This window comes from Mobula birostris, chromosome 20 (genome assembly GCF_030028105.1).
Source record: "Mobula birostris isolate sMobBir1 chromosome 20, sMobBir1.hap1, whole genome shotgun sequence".
NCBI classification, from domain to species: domain Eukaryota; kingdom Metazoa; phylum Chordata; class Chondrichthyes; order Myliobatiformes; family Myliobatidae; genus Mobula; species Mobula birostris.
The window spans coordinates 47,345,708-47,368,849 of record NC_092389.1 but is presented as its reverse complement, the minus strand read 5'-3'; the positions used below and the strand labels follow the sequence as shown (position 1 = coordinate 47,368,849).

Sequence of the window (23,142 nt, the reverse complement as noted above, 5' to 3'; positions counted from 1 at the left end):
GCCAGTCTAGAACCAGAGGACACAGTTTAAGAATTAGGGGTAGGCCATTTAGAACGGAGTTGAGGAAAAACTTTTTCACCCAGAGAGTGGTGGATATATGGAATGTTCTGCCCCAAAAGGCTGTGGAGGCCAAGTCTCTGGACGCTTTCAAAATAGAGATGGATAGAGCTCTTAAAGATAGTGGAATGAAAGGTTATGGGGATAAGGCAGGAACTGGATATTGATAGTGGATGATCAGCCATGATCACAGTGAATGGCGGTGCTGGCTCAAAGGGCCGAATGGCCTACTCCTGCACCTATTGTCTATTGACATCCAGTTCATCTGTACGTGTGAACTTCCCACTGTAGAGGTCATTTACAGAGACAGGTGTGTAATTCATGTTAACACAAATGAATTGAATTAAACTGACTTTATTTCTTACATCCTTCACATACATGAGGAGTAAAATCAATACATTACGTCTCCATCTAAATGTGCAACGTGCAATAATAATTTATAATCATTTATAATAAATAGAACAGTCAATGTAATATAGAGTATACTCAATCAGCGTGAGTTCATCAGTCTGATAGCCTGGTGGAAGAAGCTGTCCGGGAACCTGTTGTTCCTGGCTTTGATACTGCAGTACCTCTTCCTGGATGGTAGCAGCTGGAATAGATTGTGGTGGGATGGCTTGGATCCCCAGTGATCCCCAATATTTCCATTTTATATTGTTGTGCATACTATTTATTATAAATTAGTATAGTTTGCACATGGCACATTCAGACAGAGACATAACGTAAAGGATTTTACTCCTCAAGTATGTGAAGGATGTAAGAAATAAAGTCAATTCAATCCTTTATAATTGTTGAATGTTATGATATGTTGAGTCCTGACAAACACACCACAGCAAGTTCCTAGTACAGGTAAAGGTAATATTTAAGCCCTGATCCTTTATTTTCCCTCTCAACCCCGTTCTCCAGCTTTCTCCCCATACCTCTGAAGCTCTAGACCCAACAAGACGGCACCAACCCCGCTTCGGACACACCCGAGTCTCGGCCTCCTCCACCATCTTGTGGCGACGGCGCATTCCCCAGACTCGGCGCCCTCTGGCCGAGGAGGGCCCTCCTCAGGCAGCACTGCAGGACATCAGCGAGCCCTTCGGCCATCTAGTCCATGGTGGAAATCTTTTCCTTCATCTCTGCTCCCAAGGGTCGACCGTCTATTCTGAGGCTAAATTTAAGAACTCGACTTGGATGAGGAGCGGACCGACCACAAACTCCTCCCCGCCGCCCACAACACTACCGGCGACGGACGGACCCCACCCGCCCAACACCGGATTGCCGCCATTGATTTGGTCGTTACCTCTTCTGCCTCATCATCTCGGCCCGGGCTTTACGGGAATGGCGAAGAACGACGGTGCCGGTTTGGGAAGCGTCTCCCGGCCTCTCGCAGCCGTCTTCCCCGCAGCGGCAGTCACAGCCCCCGAACTCCCTTTCGGAAGACCCTCCTTTGAGGAGCCTCGGGACAGGCGGTTCAGGGAGCGTTTCATTCTGAAGAGGGATCAGCGAGAGAGAGATCTCCCCGTCAGACCGAGTTCTCCAATCGGTCTCTCCCCCTCTGGAGAAAAGAGAGAGAGACGGAGAGTGAGAGGGAGAGGGGGAGAGGGGGAGACAGATGGGGGGGAGGGAGGGGGAGGGGGAGGGGGGAGAGGGAGAGGGAGAGGGAGGAGGGGGGAGGGGGGAGGGGGGAGAGGGGAGAGAGGCAAGGAGAGGGGAGAGAGGGGAGAGGGGGGGAGAGGGGGGGAGAGGGGGGAGAGGGGGGAGAGGGGGGGAGAGGGGGAGGGGGGGAGAGGGGGGGAGAGGGGGGGAGAGGGGGGAGAGGGGAGAGGGGGGAGGGGAGGGGGAGAGAGGGAGAGTGGGAGAGGGGAGGGGGGAGAGAGGGGGGAGAGGGGGGGAGAGGGGGGAGAGGGGGGAGAGGGGGGAGAGGGGGGAGAGGGGGGGGAGAGGGGGGGAGAGGGGGGGAGAGGGGGGAGAGGGGGGGGAGAGGGGGGGAGAGGGGGGGAGAGAAGGTGAGAAGGGGAGAGAGGGGGAGAGAGGGGGAGAGAGGGGAGAAGGGTGAGAGGGGTGAGAGGGGGTGAGAGGGGGTGAGAGGGGGGAGAGGGGGGAGAGGGGGAGAGGGGGGAGAGGGGGGAGAGGGGGGAGGGGAGGGGAGAGAGGGGGAGAGGGGAGGGGAGGGGGGGGAGAGAGGGGGGGAGAGGGGGAGAGAGGGGAGAAGGGGTGAGAGGGGGAGAGGGGGGAGAGGGGGGGAGAGGGGGGGAGAGGGAGGGAGAGGGAGGGAGAGGGAGGGGAGAGGGAGGAGGAGGGAGGGAGAGGGAGGGAGAGGAGGGGGAGAGAGGGAGAGAGGGAGAGAGGGGGAGGGAGGGGGGAGGGAGAGGGAGGGAGAGAGGGAGGAGGGGGAGAGGGAGAGGGAGGGAGAGGGAGGGAGGGAGAGAGGGGGAGGGGAGGGGGAGGGAGGGGGAGGGGAGGGGGAGGGAGGGGGAGGGGGAGGGGGGAGGGAGGGGAGGGGGAGGGGAGGGGGAGGGGGAGGGGGAGGGGAGGGGGAGGGAGGCGAGGGGAGAGGGAGGGGGAGGGGGAGGAGAGAGAGAGAATGAAAAGAAAAGAAAGAAAGGAAGAGAAAGAGAGAGTCCTGAGGCGATCCTTGACGAGGAGCCGCCCCCGGTCACACCGACGGACGGACCCGACCCCACAACGGGGAACTGAACCGATGCCCAGCAGTCTGACGGTTGAGTCCGTCCGCGGGAACGGGACAGTTTGTTCTCGCGTTCACCTCGCGGACCCCGGTCACACCTCAGGGTTCCACCCCCGGGGCGTTGGAGACGCCGTCCGTCAGAGCGAGGCCGGCGGAATACCGCGCAGAGGCCGCGAGGGTGAAGCCGGAGGCGGAGAGGCGAAGCAGCAGATCGGCTGCGGTTTCGCTCCGAATGGGGCCGAGGCCAGTCACCGACACCAGGCAAGGTTGGCCGGCCGGTTGGACTCCGCCACCGGCCGAGCTCCTGGCTCGGGAACCGAAAGGGCTCCCAATAATTCCGCCTCAGCTGGGACTCGCAGCCTCCAACGAGGGCCGCGGTAATGCCGCCAACGGCAAGGCGCCATGGACACCTCGGGGTGCTCCGAAGTTCGCCATCACGACGTAGCTTTTTAAACCTTTCGTAAGCTTGTCTTTTCTTCTTGACCAGATTGACAACAGCCTTTGTCCGCCACGGTTCCTGTTACCGACCGTCCTTTCCCGGTCTCATTGAAACGTCCCTCAGCAGAACTCCACTCAAATATCCCCTGAACATTTGCCACATTTCTGCCGTACATTTCCCTGAGAATCTCTGTTCACAAGTTATGCTTCCAAGTTGCTGCCTGATTCCCCCTTACTCCAATTAAACGTTTTCCTAACTTGTCTGTGACTATCCCTCTCCAATGCTGTGGTAAAGGAGATAGGAATTGTGATCACAGGATCCGCACAGAAACATCAGATTGAACATCAAACCCCCCAACCCACCCGGTCCCCTCTCTCACACAAAAACTAACAGATCATCCGCACAGAAACATCAGATTGAACATCAAACCCCCAACCCACCCGGTCCCCTCTCTCACACAAAAACTAACAGATCATCCACAGGGAAACATCAGATTGAACATCAAACCCCCAACCCACCCGGTCCCCTCTCTCACACAAAAACTAACAGATCATCCACACAGAAACATCAGATTGAACATCAAATCCCCATCCCACCTGGTCCCCTCTCTCACACAAAAACTAACAGATCATCCGCACGGAAACATCAGATTGAACATCAAACCCCCAACCCACCCGGTCCCCTCTCTCACACAAAAACTAACAGATCATCCACAGGGAAACATCAGATTGAACATCAAACCCCCATCCCACCCGGTCCCCTCTCTCACACAAAAACTAACAGATCATCCACAGGGAAACATCAGATTGAACATCAAACCCCCAACCCACCCGGTCCCCTCTCTCACACAAAAACTAACAGATCATCCACAGGGAAACATCAGATTGAACATCAAATCCCCATCCCACCCGGTCCCCTCTCTCACACAAAAACTAACAGATCATCCGCACGGAAACATCAGATTGAACATCAAATCCCCATCCCACCCGGTCCCCTCTCTCACACAAAAACTAACAGATCATCCACAGGGAAACATCAGATTGAACATCAAACCCCCAACCCACCCGGTCCCCTCTCTCACACAAAAACTAACAGATCATCCACAGGGAAACATCAGATTGAACATCAAACCCCCAACCCACCCGGTCCCCTCTCTCACACAAAAACTAACAGATCATCCACACAGAAACATCAGATTGAACATCAAATCCCCATCCCACCCGGTCCCCTCTCTCACACAAAAACTAACAGATCATCCACACAGAAACATCAGATTGAACATCAAACCCCAACCCACCCGGTCCCCTCTCTCACACAAATACTAACAGATCATCCACACGGAAACATCAGATTGAACATCAAATCCCCAACCCACCCGAATCCCCTCTCTCACACAAAAACTAACAGATCATCCACAGGGAAACATCAAATTGAACATCAAATCCCAACCCCCCCCGAATCTCCTCTCTCACACAAAAGCTTGCTTTCTTTTTCAATCTTTTTATTAGTTTCATAGAATATAAACATAACATAGCAATAATACAAAGTTGTTGGGAATATACTGTTATACTTAACATGAGTAATTATAAAACCAAATAGTATTTAATTGACAAAACTCCCAATCATGTAGGATACCAATGAATAATACAGGACAAAAAGAAAATATCTAGAAAAAATCATGAAAAAAGAAAACAAAATAAAACCCCCTCAAAAAAAAACTAATCTAAACAGAATTAATCAACTAAACTAAAAAAAAGACCTGGGCAATTTTAACAACGTAAAAATGGAAGAAAAGAAAACCTTAGTGTCGATGACTCCGTTCCTCTCCACCAACACTACAGAGAAGTAAAATATGTTTGGAAATGGTCAAATTACTTCATATGAAAATGCTGAATAAATGGCATCCAAGTTTTTTCAAATTTAATGGCAGGGTCATAAACCACACTTATAATTTTTTCCAAATTTAAACACAACATAGCAAAAATGTTTGGCGAGTCACGGATAGCAATTGCTAAAGGTTCAAGGGCGATATTAAATAGTAAAGGACTAAGAGGGCATCCTTGCCTAGTACCACGAAATAGACGGAAAAGGGGAGATCTTTGATTATTAGTACAAACTGAAGCTACTGGGGAATAATATAACAATTTAATCCAAGATATAAATATCAAACTAAAATTAAATTTCTTGAGCACACTAAATAAATAAGGCCATTCAACTCTGTCAAAGGCTTTCTCAGTATCTAATGAGATAATACATTCCGGAGTATTAAGTGAAGGGGTAGGATGAATAACGATTTTTAATCAATCCAGTTTGGTCCATAGATATAAATTGAGGTAATACCTTCTCTAACCTAGCTGCTAAAATTTTTGAATCTACATTCAAAAGTGATAATCGGTCTATATGATGCACAATCAGTAGGATCTTTGTTTTTTTTAAGAATTAAGGAAATACAGGCTTCATAAAACGATTGTGGTAATTTACCTAAACTGATTGTTTCTTTGAATATTCTAGACAACCACGGAGAGAGAATAGAGGAAAAGGATTTTTAAAATTCCACTGTAAACCCGTCCGGACCAGGTGCTTTACCAGAATTCACTGATGAGATTGCAGCCATTATTTCTTCCTCTGTAATAGGAGTTTCTAATGATAAGCAACCTTCGGGTGATAATTTCGGAAAATTCAGTTTACTTAAAAAATCATGCATGATATTAAAATCATGAGGAAAATCAGAGTGATATAAAGAGGTATAAAATTCTTGAAAGGTTTTGTTTATCCCATCATGATCAACTGTCAAAGTATCATCGTGTTTGCGAATCTTAGTAATTTGACGTTTAGCCGAAGCAAATTTCAATTGATTAGCCAATAGTTTACCGGATTTATCACTATGAATATAAAAATCACTTTTAGTTCTCATTAATTGATTTGCAATCGAGGATGTTAATAGTAAACTATGTTCCAATTGAAGTTCAACTCTGTGTCTGTACAGCTCCTTACTAGGAGCAATAGCATATTTTTTTATCAATTTCTTTAATTTTATCAACCAACAAGAGTATTTCATTCTTAGCACGTTTTTTCAAAGCAGCCGAATAGGAAATAATCTGACCATGGATATAAGCTTTAAAAGCGTCCCAAACTGTTCCATTGGAAACTTCTTCCGTAGTATAAATTGAAAAAAAGAAATCAATCTGTTCCTTTATAAAGTTGACAAAGTCCGAATCTTGAAGCAAAATGGGGTTAAGTCGCCATTGTCTATTAGTAGAAGTATCCATTAACTTGATAGAAAGTTTCATTGGAGCATGATCTGAAATGGCGATAATGTCATAATTACAATCAAGTACAGATGGGATTAATCGAGAGTCAATAAAAAAATAGTCAATTCGAGACTAAGAACGATGAACATGTGAAAAGAATGAGAATTCTTTGTCCTTTGGGTGTAGAAATCTCCAAATTTCTGAAATCCCAGAATCAATCATAAAAGAGTTAATAAGAGTAGCCGACTTATTCGGTAAAGCCGGACTACCTACGGATCTGTCCAACATGGGATTCAAACATAAATTAAAGTCACCGCCCATTATCAACATATACTCGTTTAAGTTAGGAAAGGAAGTGAATGTGTGCTTAAAAAATTCAGGGTAATCCACATTCGGAGCATAAACATTATCCACAGCAACCTTTTTGTTAAAAAGTAACCCAGTGATTAACAAAAATCTACCATTAGGATCTGAGATAATGTCTTGATGAATAAATGTAATTGAGGGATCTATAAAAATAGAAACGCCTTTAACTTTGGCTTGGGAGTTCGAGTGGTATTTTAATCTTTCCAGAACTTAAAGAAGCGTTGATTATCCTCTTTCCTTACATGAGTTTCTTGTGCAAAAATAATATGAGCATTCAGTCTTTGGAATACTTTGAAAATCTTTTTCCGTTTTATTGGATGGTTTAAACCATTTGTATTCCAGGAGACAAAATTAATAATGTGAGCCATAATTTAAGATTAACCCTTTGGTGTGTAAAGGGTTAACCATAATGTAAGCTCATGAAATCGGAAGAGGAATACAGGATCAGAGAGGAACCGGAAATCTCGACACTGCAGACATCTTTGTAGTACTAAATCAGCCCGGTAGAAAAAATTAAAAAGGAAAAAGACTGCCCCGCCCTCCATCCACAAGAACCCTGAACTAAGCCAGAGAAGGCTGAAGAAAGAACTAACTAACACTAAATCTAACCCCATTTCTGCAGGAGGCAACTCCAAAGATATATGTTATATAGATGACCTCCCGAAAACTGATATAAAAAAACTAAACACTATACTGGAATAATCTACATAGTATAATTTCTAAAATAAATAAATAAGAAAAAGTTAGTATCAATACGTATGATTAGTTAATTATAAATGAGAGTAAATAAAATATTGCTTCCGAAAAAAAGAAAGGGGATTATGGGAAGAAGAAACATAAGAACATGGCGTCCCAAAAAAACAAAGGAGATTATGCAAAAAGAAAAACAAACCGCCATTTTAATTATACAGTAACAAAAGTAAAGAACATATAACTGAAAATGATCGTCAGATCAAATCGTTAGTAATAATATCGGAAATCAAAAAGTTAAGGAAAAATTTAAAAGAAAGTAATGTTATTCGCGAGAAATAACTATTTCATATAAGTTGTAAAGTAATAACTATAGTACTAAGCAAAAGCAAAAATCTTGACCTTATAAAAAACCTTCATTGTACGGTAGTAGAAGGTTTATTTTTTTTTAAACAGAAAAAAACGCTGATACTGAGAGCACAGAACATTAATTAAAGGGCAGTGTCCGTATCAGATGGGTAGTTATCATCCAAAAAGCTTCGAGCGGCCGTTATGGAATGGAAGACACGACGAGATCCATCAGGAAGAGAAATTCTTCGGCGTGCAGGGTACAATAATGCCGGTTTCAGATTTTTTTGACAACATTCTGACATCAGAGGTTTAAAAGTCAGTCGCTCTTTCATCACTTCGGGACTGTAATCTTGAACTATCCTGAAGGAATGCTGGCGATAATTGATCATCCCTTGCCGACGAGCAGTCTGGAGAAGCTGTCCTTTAACATTAACGTAATGGAAACGAAGAATAATTGGTCTCGGTTTGGATACAGCCGATGTCGACTTTGGCCGTGGTCGAGTGATGGAGGCTCGTTGGGAAAAACTGAGCTAAACGTATCCTTTAAAAGTTGAGCAAAGAATATTGAAGGGTCTCCATCCTCAACATCCTTGGGTAGACCAATTATACGTAAGGTCTGTCTTCTCAATCGATGACTTTGGATTTAAAATGTTGCAGTTGTTTAATGGTCGAAGCTAAATTCTGCTCTAAGTTCTCGACTTTTGAATCCGTCTTCTGAGATTTAATATCCAGTTCAGAGATTTTACTTCGATGTTTTTAAACTTCCCAATCCAGGGATTTCAGAGTTTCCGTGATTGATGTTAAATCTTCATTGAGACTTTGACGTTGTTGTTCAAATTTATCAGATAAACTTTCAGATGGATTTTGACATTGTTCCTCAAACTTTTCCTCTAGAAACTTCATCATAGGGTAGCTCCGTTTGTTTAGAGTCACCTTTTCTTTTTCCTCCATTCCCGTAGGGATCTTTCCTGTCTTTGGCTTTGGATCTTGTATTCATTTCTTTAAATTCCAGAATTGCAACTTAAGAAAAAATCAGTAGATAAAATAAATCTTCTGGTGAGGGTAAAAATTGATTAGATAAGGGAGATCATAGGTGAAAAAAAAGATAACAAAAATGGAGCGAAGCCAGAAGCAACCTCACTCCATGAGCAGAAACGTCATATTGAACATTGAACCCCAAACACCCCCCGAATCTCCTCCTTCACACAAAAACTAACTGATCGTCCACACAGAAACGTCAGATTGAACATCAAGTCCCAAACCGCCCCAATCCCCTCCCTCTCACTAAAACTACTGATCGTCCACACAGAAACGTCAGATTGACCATTAAACCCAAAACCACCCCGCCAAATCCCCTCCCTCTTACAGAAACTAAGATCGTCCACACGGAAACGTCAGATTGGACATCAAATCCCAAACCCCTCCTTCACACAAACACTAAGAGATCGTCCACACGGAAATGTCAGATTAAACATCAAACCCCAAACTCCCCGGAATCCCCTCCCTCACACAAAAACCAACGATCGTCCACACAGAAACGTCAGATTGAACATCAAATCCTAAACCCCCCCAATCCCCTCCCTCAGACAAAAACTAACAAATCGTCAACACGGAAATGGGAGATTGACCATCAAACCCCAATTCCTTCCCTCACACAAAAACTAACAGATCGTCCACACAGAAATGTCAGATTGAACATCAAACCAGAAACCCTCCCAATGCCCTCCCTCACAAAAACTAACTGATCTTCCAGACTAAACATCAGATTGACCATCAAACCCTAAATACCCCACACCATCGCCTTCCTCACACAAAAACGAATTGATCGTCTACATGGAAACATCAGCTGAAACATCAAACCCCAAACTCCCCCCCGAATCCACTCCCTCACAGAAAAACTAACAAATCGTCCACACGGAAACGTCAGATTGACCATCAAACCCAAACCACTCCCCCCCGAATCCCTTCCCTCTCACAAAAACTAACAGATCGTCCACACAGAAACATCAGATTGACCATCAAACCCCAAATCCCTCCTTCACACAAAAACTAACAAATCATCCACACGGAAACGGGAGATGGAACATCAAATCCCAAACCCTCCCCAATCGCTCTGTCACGTACCCCGTGACAGGGATTAAGAAACCAGCAGAAATAGAAAACACTTTGGAGTCTCATATTGCTACAAACTACTAATATTTATTAGTAACTACGCAATACAGTAATATCAATTTAAATAAACCAATCAGGTTAGCAATGATTATACATAAAAGTAAGTGTGGAATATATGTCTGAAAACCAAGCTCCTTTAAGTCTAGGGGTAAAAAGATACAGTCTTACGATGTTGAGTAAAGTTCAGTTCAGTTCAGTTCGTGGTATTTAGTTGAGTATTGATGGAGAGAGAGAGTGTGAGTTGAGTCTTCAGGTGAGCTGATGCCATCGATCTTCTTGTCGTCCTACGAAATCCTTTACAAGTCACCAACTGTGACTTTAACCAGGGGCACCGGTTTTCCTTTGGTGGAGCTATCACCCCGGCAAGGGCGGACACATAGACAACTCCCCACCAGTCAACCCCTTCTCCTTCAAACTGGAATAGCACTTTGGATGGATCCGCCTGATCGATCCTCCAAAACCCACTTTCTCTGCGGGCACAACAATGCTCATTCAGTGTCCAGATCATGTGTCTGAGGTCTGTATCATCTGACCTCCCATTTATTTCACCAGGCTGAGCATCATTTGTCATTCAGAGAGTCCCTCCTTCCACTGTCTGTGAAGAAATGCACAAGCAGGCAACAAGTCCTTGAAAGTAACATCAATAATGTCCTGTCAGTCACCATAGCAACTTTCGAGCTGCTCGGTGCTGTCTCCAACTCCAAACTCAGTAGAAATCCAAAGTTACTTCCAATACCTTAAAGTGACAGTCAAACCGTTAATTTTCGTCTGTGTCTCTCTCTCTCTCTCTCTCTCTCTCTCTCTCTCTCTCTGTCTCTCTCTCTATCTCTATCTCTCTCTCTATCTCTCTCTATCTCTATCTCTATCTCTCTCTCTATCTCTCTCTATCTCTCTTTCCAAACAAACCAACAATGATGAATGTATCTCTCTGTCTCTCTTCAACCAGTTAAGAGGGGAACTCCTGGATCCCCTCACAGCTCCCTTACACAAAAACTAACAGATCGTCCACACGGAAACGTCATATTGAACATCGAACCCCAAACACCCCCCAAGTCCCCTCCCTCACACAAAATCTAACAGATCATCCACAGAGAAACATCAGATTAAACATCAATCCCCAACCCTGCCGAATCCCCTCCCTCTCACAAAAACTAACTGATCGTCCACACGGAAATATCAGTTTGAACATCAAACCGAAACCGCCCCCCAATCCCCTCCCTCTCTCAAAAACTAACAGATGGTCCACACAGAAACATCAGATTGAACATCAAACAACAAAACCCCTCCCAACAAACCCCTCCCTCACACAAAAATTAACAGATTGTCTACACGGAAACGTCAGATTGAACATCAAACCCTAAATCCCTGCAATCCCCTCCCTCTCACAAAAACTAACTGATCATCCACACGGAAACGTCAGATTGACCATCAAACCCGAAACCCCCCTAAATCCACTCCCTCACACAGAAGCTAACAGATCGTCTACATCAAAACGTCAGATTAAACATCAAACCCCAAACCTCCCCCAATCCCCTCTCTCACACAAAAACTAACAGATTGTCCAAATGGAAACGTCAGATTGAACATCAAACCCCAACCCCACCAAATCACCTCCCACTCACAAAAACTAACTGATCAGCCATAGGGAAACTCAGATTGACCGTCAAACCCCAGATCGCTCCCTCAAACAAAAACTATCAAATCGTCCACACGGAAACGTGAGATTGAACATCAAATCCCAAATGCCCTCCCTCACACAAGAATTAACAGATCGTCCACACGGAAACGTCAGATTTTACATCAAACCCCAAACCCCCACCAATCCCCTCTTTCACACAAAAATTAACTGATCGTCCACACGGAAATGTCAGATTGATCATCATACCCAAAACCACCCACCCCCTCACTCACACAAAAACTAACAGATCGCCCACACAAAAATGTCAGATTGAACATCAAATCCCAAACCCTGCCAATCTCCTCCCTCACGCAAAACTAACAGATCATCTACACGGAAACGTCAGATTGGCCATCAAACCCCAATTCCCTCCCTCAGACAAAAACTAACAAATCGTCCACACGGAGACGTCAGATTGACCATCAAACCCGAAACCCCCCTGAATCCACTCCCTCACACAGAAGCTAACAGATCGTCTACATCGAAACGTCAGATTAAACATCAAACCCCAAACCTCCCCTAATCCCCTCTCTCACACAAAAACTAACAGATTGTCCAGACGGAAACGTCAGATTGACCATCAAACCCAAACCGCACCCCCGAATTCCCTCCCTCAGACAAACACTAACAAATCGTCCGCACGGAAACGTCAGATTGAACATCAAATCCCACACCCCCCCAAAACGCTTCCCTCACACAAAAACTAACAGATCGTCCACATGGAAGCGTCAGATTGAACATCAAACTCTAAACACCCCCAATCCCCTCACTCACACAAAAAATAAGAGATCGTCCACATGGAAACGTCCGGCTGACCATCAAACCCGAAACCCTCTGAATCCACTCCCTCACACAATAACTAACAGATCGTCCATACGGAAACGTCGGATTGAACATCAAACTCCAAACCCGCTCCCCAATCACCTCACTCACACAAAAACTAACAGATCGTCCACATGGGAACGTGAGATTGAACATCAAATCCCGAACCTCGCCAATCCCCTCCCACATGAAAAAACTAACAGATCGTCCACACGGAAACATCAGATTGAACATCAATCCCCACCATCACACAAAAGCTAACAGATCGTCCACATGGCAACTCAGATTGACCATCAAACCCCAGTTCCCTCCCTCACACAAAAACTAACAGATTGTCCAAACGGAAATGTCAGATTGAACATCAAACCCCAACCCCCCCGAATCCCCTCCCTCACACTAAAACTAACAGATCATCCACAGGGAAACTCAGATTGACCATCAAACCCCAATTCCCTCCCTAACACAAAAATTAACAGATCGTCCACACGGAAACGTCAGATTTTACTTCAAACTCCAACCCCCCCCACTCCCGAATCTCCTCCCTCACACAGAAGCTAACAGATCGTCCACATAGAAACGTCAGATTCAACACCAAATCCCAAACCCCCCCAAAACGCCTCCCTCACACAGAAACTAACAGATCGTCTACATCGAAACGTCAGATTAAACATCAAACCCCAACCCCCCCCGAATCCCCTCCCTCTCACAAAAACTAACAGATCATCCACATCGAAGCTCAGATTGACCATCAAACCCCAAATCCCTCCCTCAAACAAAAACTATCAAGTTGTCCACACAGAAATGTGAGATTGAACATCAAATCCCAAACCCCCCAAATCCCCTCCCTCACACAAAAGCTAACAGATCGTCCACCCAGGGAAACGTCAGATTGACCATCAAACCCAAACCGCCCCCCGAAATTCCCTCTCTCGCACAAAAGCTAACTGATCGTCCACACAGAAACGTCAGATTGACCGACAAATCCCAAACCGCCCCCAATCCCCTCTCTCACACAAAAACTAACAGATCGTCCACACGGAAACGTCAGATTGACCATCAAACTCCAAACCCGCCCCCCCCCCGAATTCCCTCCCTTGCACAAAAACTAACAGATCGTCCACACGGTAACGTCAGATTGAACATCAAACTCTCACACCCCCAATCCCCTCACTCACACAAAAACTAAGACATCGTCCACATGGAAACGTCAGATTGAACATCAAACCCCAACCTCCCCGAATCACCTCCCTCACACAAAATCTAACAGATCATCCACAGGGAACCTCAGATCGACCATTTAACCCCAAATCCCTCCCTCACACAAAACCTAACAAATCGTCCACGCAGAAACGTGAGATTAAATATCAAACCCTCACCTCCCCGAATCCCCTCCCTCACACAAAAACTAACTGATCGTCCACACAGAAACATCAGATTGAACATCAAATGCCAAACCCCCCCAATCCCCTCACTCACACAAAAACTAACGGATCGTCCACATGGAAACGTCAGATTGAACATCAAACTCCAAACCCGCTCCCCAATCACCTCACTCACACAAAAACTAACAGATCGTCCACATGGAAACGTGAGATTGAACATCAAATCCCAAACCTTGCCAATCCCCTCCCACATGAAAAAACTAACAGATCGTCCACATGGAAACATCAGATTGAACATCAATCCCCACCATCACACAAAAGCTAACAGATCGTCCACATGGCAACTCAGATTGACCATCAAACCCCAGTTCCCTCCCTCACACAAAAACTAACAGATTGTCCAAACGGAAATGTCAGATTGAACATCAAACCCCAACCCCCCCGAATTCCCTCCCTCACACTAAAACTAATAGATCATCCACAGGGAAACTCAGATTGACCATCAAACCCCAATTCCCTCCCTCACACAAAAATTAACAGATCGTCCACACGGAAACGTCAGATTTTACTTCAAACTCCAACCCCCCCCACTCCCGAATCCCCTCCCTCTCACAAAAGCTAACAGATCATCCACAGGGAAGCTCAGATTGACCATCAAACTCCAAATCCCTCCCTCAAACAAAAACTATCAAGTTGTCCACACAGAAATGTGAGATTGAACATCAAATCCCAAACCCCCCAAATCCCCTCCCTCACACAAAAGCTAACAGATCGTCCACCCAGGGAAACGTCAGATTGACCATCAAACCCAAACCGCCCCCCTAAATTCCCTCTCTCGCACAAAAACTAACTGATCGTCCACACAGAAACGTCAGATTGACCGACAAATCCCAAACTGCCCCCAATCCCCTCTCTCACACAAAAACTAACAGATCGTCCACACGGAAACGTCAGATTGACCATCAAACTCCAAACCCGCCCCCCCCCCCCCGAATTCCCTCCCTCGCACAAAAACTAACAGATCGTCCACACGGAAACGTCAGATTGAACATCAAACTCTCACACCCCCAATCCCCTCACTCACACAAAAACTAAGACATCGTCCACATGGAAACGTCAGATTGAACATCAAACCCCAACCTCCCCGAATCCCCTCCCTCACACAAAATCTAACAGATCATCCGCAGGGAACCTCAGATCGACCATTTGACCCCAAATCCCTCCCTCACACAAAAGCTAACAAATCGTCCACGCAGAAACATGAGATTAAATATCAAACCCCAACCTCCCCGAATCCCCTCCCTCACACAAAATCTAACAGATCATCCACAGGGAAACTCAGATCGACCATTACACCCCAAAACCCTCCCTCACACAAAAACTAACAAATTGTCCACACGGAAATGTCAGATTGACTATCAAACCCCAACCTCCCCGAATCTCCTCCCTCACACAAAATCTAACAGATCATCCACAGGGAAACTCAGATCGACCATTAGACCCCAAATCCCTCCCTCACACAAAAACTAACAAATCGTCCACACGGAAACGTGAGATTAAATATCAAACCTCAACCCCCCCGAATCCCCTCCCTTTCACAAAAACTAACTGATCGTCCACACAGAAACGTCAGATTGACCATCAAATCCCAAACCCCGCCAATCCCCTCTCTCACACACAAACTGACAGATCATCCACAGGGAAACATCAGATTTGACCATCAAACTCCAAACCCACCCCCCCGAATTCCCCCTCTCACACAAAAACTAACAGATCGTCTACACGGAAACGTCAGATTGAACATCAAACCCAAACCCTGCCAATCTCCTCCCTCGCAAAACTAACAGATCATCCACAGGGAAACTCAGATTGACCATCAAACCCCAATTCCGTCCCTCACACAAAAACTAACAAATCGTCCGCACGGAAACGTCAGATTGACCATCAAACCCGAAATCCCTCCCTCACACAAAAACTAACAAATTGTTCACACAGAAACATCACATTGAAAATCAAATCCCAAACCCCCCCGAATCCGCTCGCTCACACAAGAATTAACAGATCGTCCACACGGAAACGTCAGATTTTACATCAAACTCCAACCCCGCTCCCCCCCGAATCCCATCCCTCACATAAAAACTAACAGATCGTCCACACGGAAAAGTGAGATTGAACATCAAACCCCAAACGCCCCCAATCCCCTCCCTCACAGAAAAACTAACAGATCGTTCACACGGAAACGTCATATTGAACATCGAACCCTGAACATCGAACCCCAAGCACCCCCCAAATCCCCTCCCTCACACAAAAACTAACTGTTCGTCCACACAGGAACGTCATATTGAACATCAAATCCCAAACCCGCACCCCCCCCCCCCAATACCCTCGCTCACACAAAAACTAACACATCGTCCACAGGGAAACGTCAGATTGAACATGAAATCCCAAACACCCCCAATCCCCTCCCTGACACAAAAACTAACAGGTCATCGACAGGGAAACTCAGATTGACCATCAAATCCCAAATCCTTCCCTCACACAAAAACTAACAAATCATCCACACGCTAACGGGAGATTGAACATCAAATCCCAAACCTCCCCAATCCCCGCCCTCACACAAAAACTAACAGATCGTCCGGACGGAAATGTCATATTGAACATCAAACCCCAAACACCCCCCCCATCCCCTCCCTCACACATAAACTAACACATCATCCACACGGAAACGTTAGATTGACCATGAAATCCCAAACCCCTCCCTGAGACAAAAACTAACAGATCGTCCACACGGAAACGGCAGATTGAACATCAAACCCGAAACCAACCAAATCCACTCCCTCACACAAAAACTAACATATCATCCACACAGAAATATCAGATTGAACATCAAACCCCAACCCCCTCCCCGAATCCCCTCCCTCACACAATAACTAACTGATCGTCCACACGAAAACGTCATATTCAACATCAAACCCGAAACACCTGCCAATCCCCTCCCTCACACAAAAACTAAGAGATCGTCCACAGGGAAACGTGAGATTGAACATCAATCCCCAAACCACCCCCCCCTTCCTCTATCTCCCCCACACAAAAACAGTAGAAGTGATTTCAACATTTAATTTATTCTCTTTGGTTAATGTGCTGGGCAGTTGTTGGGATATAATTTTACTGCTAACAGATTTTACTGTCCCACCCTGGTGGATTTTCCGTTCATGGGAGTTGTATGATTTTTCCATCTGTGTTCCAGCAGGTTGGACACACTGTGAAATGTACACCCTTTTGTTGTATCACAGCATGAACATTGATCCTATCCCTGCTCAACTGTACCCCTGTTTTCTGTCCTCTTCCAGAACAGACTCGATGGGCTGAATGGCTTAATTCTGCTGTTTACAGTCTGTGCAAACGTCTCGGACACCTGTATATAGTTGGGGTGCCCCAGACTTCTGCACGCAGTACTGTGTTTGTCAACGTGCACTGAGAGCGTGCTTTTAAATCCGGCGGGAGCAAAGGGATGTTGGGAATTTTGCGTGTGGAATACCGCCGTAGGGGTGTGGGGACAGGTGGCAGAGAAGGTGTGTCTGGCGGGGGTACCGACACACCCGGCCCTGAGACACCAGGCAAGGTTATTTGATTCCAAACGATTGGTTTATCGATCATTACGGAATGTTTCTCCGATGCCTCCCACTCCCACCCTTTTCCCAACCATGATTCTCCTCTCCCTGCCCCACTTCCCACTCTCAGTCCACAATGGAGACCCACATCGGAATCAGGTTTATCATCACTCATATATTTCATGAAATTTGTTTTATCTCGTGTAGCTACAGTGCAGTACAATACATAAAATTACTACAGTGCTCTGCAAATTTTTAAGCTCCCTAGCTGTGTGTGTGTGTGTGTGTGTGTGTGTGTGTGTGTGCGCGCACTTGCGTCTATATATATATATATATATATATACACACACAGACAGACAGACACACGCACACACACACACACACACACACACAGATCCTGGCTTTAATGCTGCGGTAATGAAGCAGCAGAAACAGTTTATGGTTGGGAGGGGTGACTGGTGTCCCCAATGATCTTCCTTTCTGCACCTGCTGCTGTAAATGTCCTCAATGGAGGGAAGTTCACATGCACAGATGTGCTGGGCTGTCCGTACCACTCTCTGCAGTGACCAGCGATCAAGGTTGGTTCAGTTCCCGTATGGCCAGTCAGGATGCTCTCAATGGTGCCCCTGCAGAAGGTCTTGAGGATTTGGGGACTCGTGCTGAACCTTTTCAGTCGCCTGAGGTGGAAGAGACGCTGTTGTGCTTTTTTTTGCCACACAGCCGGTGTGTACAATCCAGGTGAGATCTTCGGTGATGTGTATACCGAGGAACGTGAAAGTACTCACCCTCCCAACTGCAGTCCCAAATGGCCTGATGCTGTTCCTACGTCTGTGGTCTTGCATCATAAAGGTGTTTTTTCCCCCTATGAAGGAGATCTCAGACACTGTGGTTAAGTACATTTTGTTTCTCTCTTTGTTGCTCAGTCCGGACACCATGAACGAAGAGTCATTGACTGGCACCTCTTCACTGTACTCCAGCACCTTCGCCGAAGTAATCTCTGTCAACGTAGAGAAGCTGTACATGAGAGACGTTGCTGTAAAATGCAATTCCACCTTGACCCCAGGATCACACCCCATAAGAACGACTGGATTGGAATTTTCAAGGTAAGAATCCCCCCCCCTCACCCGGCAAATACAGAATAGTAATCGATTTAGAGATACAGCACGGGATAGGCCCTTCGAGCAGCCCCCACCGATTTTACACCCGACCTCTCAACACACACAAACTGCTGGAGGAACTGCAGCACATCAGGCAGCACCCATGGAAAGGTGTAAAACTGGTGATGCTTTGGGCGGAGAGTCGTCTTCAGGACTGAGAAGGAAGGGGGACGACGCCTGAATTAAATGGTGGGGGTGGGGTGGGAGGGAGGGGGGAGAGGCTAACTGGAAGGTGCTAGGTGAAGCCAGGTGGGTGGGAAAGGTCAAGGGGGCTGCAGAAGGAAGAGTCTGACTGGAGATGGAGAGTGGACCATTGGAGAAAGGGAAGGCGGGTGAGAAGAATTGGAAGGTCAGAGCTGGGAACGGGGGGCGTGGGGGGGGGTAGAATTCGTTCACTGGAAGGAGAAATAGATGTTCATACCATCAGGTTGGAGACTACCCAGACGGAATATGAGTGTTGGGGCTCCCCCACCCTGAGGGTGGCCTCATCTTGGCACGAGAGGAGGCCATGGATCGACATGTGGGAATGGGAATTAACTTATTAACCGACCCGTCTTTGTTCTGTGTGAGAGATCCGGCACACCAAGGGGAAACCCACGAGCACACAGGAAGACCACACAAACTTGCTGACTGAGGATACCGGATTTTAACACCAATCCCAATGCCCTGAGCTGTAATAGCCTCACACGAACCACTACACTACTGTGGAGTCCCACCCCTTACTACTGTCACATGTACTGAGGGACATGTGGGTGGCGGGGTGGAGATGAATCTCTACCAAAGGAGGTGTGAGACGCTGCTTCCCTCTGCTGGCCTGCTGGTCACCCTTGGGCAAGGTGCAGCACCTGCGTAGCCCCCACCCCCCGATCAGGGTCACGTGAACCCATGGGAGCAGGTGGTGGATGGTCGTATGAGCAGCCAGTGCAGATCACAAGTTCTGGTCATGTGACTACTGACGCCAGGCGGACAATCTCTGAATTCAGAGTATTGATAATGTGGCTGGGGTGAGGTCACCCGTCTTGTAAAGACACTGGCCAGAAGTAGGCAATGCCAAACCACTTCTGTAGAAAAATTTGCCAAGAACAATCATGGTCATGGAAAGAACAAAAACAACAGGAATTCTGCAGATGCTGGAAATTCAAGCAACACACATCAAAGTTAAAAACTGACCTGGAACCGGGTGGCACTTTATCCATCTGTCTGATGGGAGGGGAGAGGATGAAATAATCTAGATTGACTAGTTTTTCTTTTTTTTACAAATGCTGCTTAACTACAGTACAGTGCAAAAGTCTTAGGTGTGTGTGTATATATATATGTACACACACACACACACACACACACATACATATGTATGTATACTGTATATAGGTAGGGTGCCTAAGACTTTTACACAGCACTGTATTTGTCAATGTGGTACGAAGAGTGAGTTTGTAAATCCGATGGGAGTAAAGGACGTTGGGAACGGTGAGGATGGAGCACTGCGGGAGGGGTGTGGGACAGGTGGCAGAGAAGGAGTGCCAGAGGCAGGTGCAAACACACCCAGCCCTGAGAGACCAGGCAGGGTCATCTGATTCCAAACAATCGGTTTATTGATCATTGCAGAATGTCCCTCTGGTGCTTCCTGCTCCCTCCCCTCTCCCTTTCCCTTTTCCCCACCATGATTCCCCTCTCCCTACCCCCTTCTTACTCTCAGTCCACAATAGACACCCACATCAGAATCAGGTTTATTGTCACACACATATGTGGTGAAATTTAATTCTTCATGGCAGCAGTACAGAATTGAGAGCTGCAGAGCAGGAGTATGAAGGGATTTGGTATGTCAACAAATACACTCAAAAACTTCCCATGGAGAGCATTCTGACACTGTCAGGTATGGGGTGGGGGGAGGTGGGGACTACTGCTCAGGACTGAAAGAAGCTGCAGAGGGTGGTAAACCTAGTTGGCTCCATCTTGGGTACCAGTCTACAAAGTACCCAGGGCATCTTGAAGGAGCGGTGTCTCAGAAAGGCAGCGTCCATTATTAAGGACCTCCAGCACCCAGGGCATGCCCTTTTCTCACTGTTACCATCAGGTAGGAGGGACAGAAGCTTGAAGGCACACACTCAGCGATTCAGGAACAGCATCTTCCCCTCTGCCATCCGATTCCCAAATGGACATTGAACCCTTGGACACTACCTCGCTTTTTTAATATATACTATTCCTGCTTCTGCACAATTTTTAATATTCAACATGCGTATATTGTAATTGATTTACTTATTTATTTATTTTTACTTTTTTTCTTCTACATTACGTGTTGCATTGAACGGTGGCTGCTAATTTGACAAATTACACGACACATGCCGGTGATAATAAACCTGAGTCTGAGTGATACATAAATTTACTACAGTACTGTGTAAAAGTCTTGGGCACCCCATTATGTACCTGAGACTTTTGCACAGTGCTTTATGTCTTGTAGTTTTGTGAGCTGCCTGCACAGCTCTTTGGCTTTTAGCTATCTTTCCGTTTTGCCGCAGGTTGGACGGAGTACAGCTTGAGATTACCACACGTTTCTTTGGGCTCCTCTCCCGAAGGAGGCCAGTCAGGTGGAACGCCAGCAGTAACTAACGTTCGAAGGTAAGGGGAGTTTGAAAGCTTCCAAAGGACCCAGCTTGCTCGTAGAGTGTTGCCCAAAAGAGGGACCTTAGATGCTGCAAGTCGATTCAGTTCCTCAGTCAGGTTCCTGATTGATTCTTGGAACACAGGAGAAGTCCACGATTGATTAATGTCAAGTGTGAAGGAGAACAAAATAAATGTTTCTCCAGATCTGATACAGGACAAAAAAAAAAACAAGATAATGAACACAATAGGATAAAGAACACTATAATTTAAAAAAGAGCAGAATAAATATAAAAACATAAGAAAGCTTATATACACAGATTGTTTGTATGTCCATAAGGTGACGCTGGGCACAGGAGTGTCTGTACAGAAGTTGACTCTGACCGGAAATGATTAAGTAGTGGTGGTGGGGGTGGATTAGTGGGTGGAGGTGCTGATCAGCCTTATTCCTTGGAAAAGTAGCTTCTTTTGAGTCTGGTGGTCCTGGCGTAGATGCTACGCAGTCTTCTCCCTGATGGGAGTGGAACAAACAGTCCATGAGCAGGACAGGTGGGGTCCTTCATGATAGTACTGGCCTTCCTCCAGCACCTTTCTGTGTATATGTCCTTGCTGGCGGTCGGCTGGTGCCAGTGACGCGTTGGTCAGTTTTGACCGCCCTTTGTCTGCCTCAGTGCAGTTTCGCTACCGGGCAGCGATACAGCTTGTTAGGATGCCCCCTACTGGGCATCTGTAGAATAACGTGAATATGGATGTGCATACTCCAGCTCTCTTCAGCCTCTTCAGAAAGTAGAGTCGTTGGTCGGCTTTCTCAACTGTGTAGGATGTGTTCTAGGTCCATTTGAGGTTGTGTAGGATGTGTTCTAGGTCCATGAGAGGTTGTGTAGGATGTGTTCTGGGTCCATGAGAGGTTGTGTAGGATGTGTTCTGGGTGCATGAGAGGTTGTGTAGGATGTGTTCTGGGTCCATGAGAGGTTGTGTAGGATCTGTTCTAGGTCCATGAGATCTTGTGTAGGATGTGTTCTAGGTCCATGAGAGGTTGTGTAGGATGTGTTCTAGGTCCATCTGAGGTTGTGTAGGATGTGTTCTAGGTCCATGAGAGGTTGTTTAGGATGTGTTCTAGGTCCATGAGAGGTTGTGTAGGATGTGTTCTGGGTCCATGAGAGGTTGTGTAGGATGTGTTCTAGGTCCATGAGAGGTTGTGTAGGATGTGTTCTAGGTCCATGAGAGGTTGCATAGGATGTGTTCTGGGTCCATGAGAAGGTTGTGTAGGATGTGTTCTAGGTGCACGAGAGCTTGTGTAGGATGTGTTCGAGTTGCACAAGAGGTTATGTTCTAGGTGCACGAGAGGTTGTGTAGGATGTGTTCTAGGTCTATGAGAGGTTGTGTAGAATGTGTTCTAGGTCCATGAGAGGTTGTGTAGGATGTGTTCTGGGTCCATGAGAGGTTGTGTAGGATGTGTTCTAGGTCCATGAGAGGTTGCATAGGATGTGTTCTGGGTCCATGAGAAGGTTGTGTAGGATGTGTTCTAGGTGCACGAGAGGTTGTGTAGGATGTGTTCTACGTCTATGAGAGGTTGTGTAGGATGTGTTCTAGGTCCATGAGAGGTTGTGTAGGATGTGTTTTGGGTCCATGAGAGGTTGTGTAGGATGTGTTCTGGGGTCCATGTGAGGTTGTGCAGGATGTGTTCTCGGTCCATCAGTGGTTGTGTAGGATGTGTTCTAGGTCCATGAGAGGTTGTTTAGGATGTGTTCTAGGTCCATAAGAGGTTGTGTAGGATGTGTTCTAGGACTATGAGAGGTAGCGTAGGATGTGTTCTGGGTCTATGAGAGGTTGCGTAGGATGTGTTCTAGGACCATGAGAGGTTGTGTAGGTTGTGTAGGATGTGTTCTGGATCCAT

The 23,142-nt window shown here is 46.3% G+C and overlaps 1 long non-coding RNA gene across 1 annotated transcript; it reads left to right on the top strand.

Annotated features, from left to right (window-relative positions):
• Positions 1-3,139: 3,139 nt before the first annotated feature.
• On the top strand, positions 3,140-21,280 carry LOC140212698 (uncharacterized). The gene is made up of 3 exons (XR_011889782.1): positions 3,140-3,191; positions 18,417-18,596; positions 21,164-21,280. It is a non-coding gene; the product is annotated as an uncharacterized lncRNA (long non-coding RNA).
• The last annotated feature ends 1,862 nt before the right edge of the window (positions 21,281-23,142 follow it).